Source organism: Temnothorax curvispinosus, unplaced genomic scaffold (assembly GCF_003070985.1).
Source record: "Temnothorax curvispinosus isolate PA1 unplaced genomic scaffold, ASM307098v1 QBEX01016607.1, whole genome shotgun sequence".
Lineage (NCBI taxonomy): Eukaryota > Metazoa > Arthropoda > Insecta > Hymenoptera > Formicidae > Temnothorax > Temnothorax curvispinosus.
In genome coordinates, this window is record NW_020226387.1 from 13944 (window position 1) to 20581 (window position 6638).

Sequence of the window (6638 nt, forward strand, 5' to 3'; positions counted from 1 at the left end):
AAGTTATAAATAGTAATAAGATCTTCTCACTTGAAGAGCTAATCGAACTCTCATTTTAGCCATATTAGTGAGTGTTAAACGATTTTCTGTTATTTTCGGACATACACGCATTTCGGCTGGCAATGTTTTATCTTTATTATGCAAAATGCGAAAGTATTCCCATTTTACAAAAGCTTCATTTGGACTGAGCTAAAAGTTATAAGATATAATTTCAGATATTCTAGGATATATAAATTATTTTTATATAAAATTATTTATTATTAATTTTATATTATTTTTTTTATATTTTTTAACATCAAAGATTATCTTAATAGTGTTACATATAAAATAGTAATTTCATTTTTATTCTTACTTGTAACGTTGTACTATATAATCGATTTTTTATTGTTTTAATAAGATGTGGCGCATCCAAAAAAACGTATATATATAACGTCCATCAATTGTAGGATGACTGAAACTATTTCTTAAATTATCTTTTTTCCCGCATACGTCCACTGTGGTCCAAAATTTACGATTTGTAGCTGCACCATCAGTAATTACGCCATGAACTTTAGCACCGATATTTTCTAATAATATGATAGCCTGTAATAAATAAGTACACAAATTTGCTAGTGGAATTCAGTACAATTTTGATTTCGTTAATAAATCTGATTGCATTGAAAACTTGAAACATACTTTAATTACAAGTTTTGCAATAGTTTCTCTTGATACAGGTCCTTTAGATGCAAATACTCCAATTGGTTGGGAATAAGAGTCACTTATTGAATGAAACATTATCACTAAACCGTGATTTGCTTTTTCATCTAAATTCGTAGATTGTGGCCCGTCAATTCCAAAATCGACTAACCCAGTCCAGTGTATGTGAGTCTTTTTGAATTTACATTAATACTTTCTCTAAGATGTATTTCATCCAGAATTACACCATGCTTTTCTTTGTCTTCTTTTTTGTCTAATGCTAGTTTGAACATCTTGAAAAATTTTTCATCAAAACCGCAGGGTGTGTCTATTAAAAAAAGGTATCTGAAAAATGTATATATCAATGTGCTTAATAAAAAATTAACATAATATATTGGTACAAAGTTTATATAAGATTGTGTATATTGTAAAATATCATATTACATATTTTACACTAACCTCCGTATAGTTCGAACACACGGAACAGGTAATATCTGGTTATTTCTCATAAATTCATATGTACTAGGTGATTTCATATGTGTTAGCATGCATAATAAGATCCACTCTTCACTATACCTTCGACTTTTTGGATTTGCATATTTTGCAGCTTTTATTATCTCTAATGTTGCACAAATTTGATTTCTAGGAATGTTGTTTTTTTTTTAACTGTTCTTCTATGGTTTCTTCAGATCCTTTTTTAACTTTAGCCATACAATTAATCATTTCCATTTTTAATCTTTCTACTGTATATTTTGCTCTTTTCCTGGCTTTTTCTGCTTTACAATATTTTTTCTGCAGCAATATTAACTTCCGTTGACTATCTGTACTTTGTGCTAATTTAGTGAATTTAATTCTTTTGAGATCCTTAGTCATTTTTGCTCGATTGTGTTTCCGCTTCAATGAGTTTTTAAGATTTGTGCAAAACATGCATATTTTTAATGTTTTACATAGCAGCAATAGACATTTCCTATGTCTCCATATACCATGGATATCTGGAAAAGCTGTATCAGCTGTACTATGTACAAAATCTGTCACCTGTTTACTAATATTAACGATACCTGAGCATATATTTAAGTTGTCTATAGAAAATAATGATTCTGTCAGCTGCTCCATTGTTCTAATGTTTTGGTGTATTTTCACATTTGATGGAATATTTGTAAATGGTTGCTTTAAGACATTTATGTTTAACTTCATAAACATGAAGTTAAACATAAATGAAATGAAAACTCATTGAGGATAACTTCTTTCGTTATTTGCATTTTATAACTGTCTTCGTCTTGTTTTATTATGCTGCATATTGGTAAAAAAAATGTCAATAGTTTTAAGTCACTGTTTACATACTTAATATATGTCCACTGCTTCGGTATTTTCATTTCATTGCTATCTAGAATATGTATTATATCATAAAATAATAAAGATGAAGTTTGAGTTTCTGTTTCCAAATTGTGAGATACATCAAAATCTTGAGGATTTGTAGATATTTCAGATTGCTTATTATTTATTTCAGTTTCCTCTGTCCAAGGGAATATGCTTGGTACAGCATCTTTACGTAGACGAGGAATTTTATATGGAGCAGACTAAAAATATTATATCAGAATTACATTTATAAAATGTATGACTGGTATGACCGGTATGACTATTGATGCTATTGATATATTCGTTTATATACGTCTAATAGACTCACATCAAAAGTGAGGTTATAAACCTGTATTGTTATGCGATAGCTTTAAATCTTTAAATTTAATTTTTACATTTTACAACTTTTATTCGATGAACAATTGACGTCTTATCTGACTATAAAATACTCAAATAACTGAGTGATTCAGTATTACTTGAGTGCAAATGAAAAGCAATTAATATTATTTACCTCACCAATAATATTTCCATCTGTGTCAAGAATTGTACGACGCCAAATAATTTCTTCTGCTAAGAAGTGTTTCTCACATACAGGTTGATGTGCTCGCACAATAACATTTTTTTTTTTTTCAAAGCTGTTTGCCATAACTTAATCGAATTTTCATTTTTCGGCACATAAAAAAAATGCACTTTTTCATTATTCGAAGGGTACCCACTGGTACATCCCGGAGCTATGCAATGAGGCATATTGCTTAAAATTTCAACTATATGACACTAAATCTCAATATCTTCGAACTTCTCTGGACATTCACACGATTTAACCTACACCAGAACGATCTGAATATTACTACCCAAATGTAAACATGCATGAATGTTGCCAGCGCCATCTAGCGGATCATGGACACTTAAGAGGCCACGTAAAAGCTAAGATATAGGGCTCGTGTCAGAGGAATGGTTTGATCCTTGTTAATTGACCCTTCAATTGTGCGCGTGCTGCTTTTAGCTGCCGCAGATCCGCCATATTGAGGTTATGTTATTTCTCGTAATATATTTCTCGCGTATTTACTGTACTACTAATAAATCGACTCGCCTTGCACGCGAGCCCCACACGTTGGGCGCCAAAATGTTGTGTATCCAGTGGGTAGGATATTGCGACGGGTATGAAATCGAATAATGCTACTTGCAATACTTGCGATGCTTTACTTGCGATCTGTTACAATACGATACAATGACTGACTGACTCGATACAGTTTGCGCGGGAAACGCCTCCTCTTATGGTAACTTTCTATATCGACAGGGCATATCCTCAACAGTGTATACCTTGTGCAGTTTAGACCTTATGCAAACCTGCTGTCGCGTTATTTCACTTTCGTCGCGCAGATACCGCGTGTAATCGTTGAACGTTATCGACCTGGCTACGACGTTACTCTTAACACCTTTAACCTTTTTCATATCTTTCTTACCATCGACTCACAAGGCGTACATCTTTGCTCTAAGCTCGACGAATTCGGTCATTATCGCACCGTTGTTTTCGTCTTTCATCAAACCCGAAACTTTTTTATTGGCGAGTGGGATACCGTACGCATTATCGATCGCGTAATCGCTACTGTCAAATCTATTAATGTGGCGCTTCATGGTATCGTATATGTTGTCGCACTCGATGTGATAAATGAGACTGTCCGTATCGGTGTATGTGACTTTACACTTGTCGCGATACAACGGTAACATGTACTCGTGATGAAATTCATACAAACATGTCTTGAACATATCGAGGATGCACATTCCCACGTAGATTGATTTTTTGAACTTCACCTGAAGTTTTCGCATTTCTATTGCTACTAGATTCTCTGAAAAGACGCTTCAACTGTGAAAATTTGGTTTTGCGATCATTGCCTCCGCGCCTTATTTACCCTCCCAATGAGTCACGAGTCGCACGTCAACGTGATTACGCACGTTCTCCATGGTTTTGCCAAACACAGCGTTGTTCATCAATTTGTATAAAGTTTTTTCACATTCTTGGCCAATGTTCTAAATTTCGTATTAAGTTCCATATAATCGCGAAGCCATTGCGCGAATTTCAATACGCGGTGAATCTTTGCAATACGGAGACCGTGACGAGTAGACTGTTGCAAGTTGCGATAATGTATGACATAACGTTTCTTATCGTATAATGTTGCGAGGAGCTTGTCCTGCTGCTTACCGGGTGGTTTATCACGCGTCGGACAGAACGGTAGGTCAGTGTGCGCGTCGTGAAGATGTTGCGGATACTCTAAGTCGACTTCGAGAATGTAGCCTATCGAGGAATCCAACGCGACATCCATAACAATAAAATCCGTTACGTCGTCGACCCATTGAAAATCTGCACATGGCAATGGTTGACTCATTGCCCAGGCGTACAGGTTGTTTACGTCGAAATACATCAGGTACGACGACGGTTTCGATGGATCGTACGACTGCATGTACATGTTGTCAGCCAGCGCATATCTGTTTGAACATTGACTCAAACCGCCGCGTATACCGCGTTCGATAAACATGACCATGTCAATGTCGGTGAGCAGTTCAAAATTGATATGTGTATGCTTCAACATAGCATCCCACGTAAAACCCGGTAGAGTGTAATAATACGCGGGCTCGAGTCCATAACTCGCGACGCAGCTATCACGAAAATTTTCAAAGATATTGGCCAACAGTAAGACATCGGTTTTAAGATATAAATCACTGTAGTCACCGAGCGTTCAAATGAAGAACCGCTGCCAGACGTTGACGGCGTGCGCGTAATCGCTCTCGGATACAGTGGCTGCATCCAGAAGCACGATCGCTCATTGAGCGCTCACAGGTAGCCGCTCAGTGAGCATTTTTGATGTACTGGATATATGCTCACAACAGTTCACTATACGCATTTATATGACGTATAAGTTATAGATATTTATTTGCATTTATAATATACATCTACGTCTCTAAAGATTTGCGTAAATATTAATTTCTATCTTTACTATCTGCCACCTGTAAAAATATACAAATGCTTTATCTAAATAATGTTTAACTACTTAATATGTTAATTTTTTGATTATTTGCAAAAAAGAATAACTTAACTTTCCAACTAAAAGATGAAAATTAACAACGGCACAAGAATTATTTTAGTTACTAACCTTTAGGGATATTAAATTGGCGCGAAGATTAGAGAGAGAGCGTAAAGTAAGCGGAGTGAGCGATAGAAAACCACGCTCACGATAGTGGCGAGCGCTCACCGTGAGCAGCTCACAGAGCGTTTGTATCCAGTAGATAGATCTAGGGGATATACTGAGCGCTCAATGAGCGCTCAGTGAGCGGTCGTGCTTCTGGATGCACCCAGTGTCATCTGTCAATGAACTGTGAAACGAGTCGCGCGGTGGTAAACACGATTCCTCCAACTTTTCGACACAGTCAATGTACTCGTACGGAAATACGCCTTTTCGTGTCAGCAAATCAAAATTTTTTGCAGATAATTTACAAAATTCGCGTTGTAATATTTGCAGTTTATCCTTGCTGAGATAAGATGTCAATTTGTCAAGACTAACAGTGAGAAACTTGTATAAATCGATAAATCGCAATTTGATACAAGTTTTCTTATCTTTATCTTCGGTGCTTTTAACGTTTTTCATAAACAATATGTATTTTTCTTTTGTGATTAGAAGTAAGTCTACACGTCCTTCGTACGCTGTAGCTATTTCCGTGATAATAAAATGCGCGTCGTAACCCGATAAATTGTGGAAAACTATGGGAATGCAATGCAAATCTTTGTAATTTAAGTTACAATTTGAATGCGCGGGACCTCTGTATCGATCGGTCAGATGACAATGATCGCGTACTCGCACGTCGTCTGGCTCGAACGGTTTTTCGCACACGTGACAGTGCGTTGCGCTGTTAAACTTTTCCCACTTGTCCCGCGTAAAATCCGCCATGGGTAGGGTCGGTGCACCATTTGTGGCCACTTTAAGGATTTTTGACGAAATAAATGCGTATTAATTAAATTCTTTTTGTTATGTAACGTTTTTAACTACTTTAATATATTCTTAAGAATCTTTTAGATAAGAAACTTATAGTTTTTCTTTACAGTTTTCAGATAATTAAATCAAGTCGATTTAATTCCGGGGAGGGAAGGGGTTTTTAATTCTAACAATTACTGTGTTTTAAGTCCGAGAATTTAATCGGCGCGCAGTGGTTCAGAAAATTTATATGTATATATATAGTATATATGCATATAGAAACCAATATGAGGCTGCCAAAAGACCTAGGATTGGATATAGTTTTGTTACTAAATTGATAAGAAACTTAAGATCAGCAAACAAATAAACTTAAATAAATGTTTCAAAAATAAAAATTATATCATAAATTCCGATTTCACCGTTTTTGGCCACCAAAACACCATTTTTCGCCACAATAAGTACTAGTAGTACAATAGTAGTACTTATAGTACTTATAGTACAATAAGTTTTTTGTGCTGCTGTAGCTAAACTGAAGAATTACATATATAATAAAAATTATGATTTATTTTCACTGTTAATATTTATTTTTAATAAAATATTATATATATATATATATATATATATATATATATATATATAATA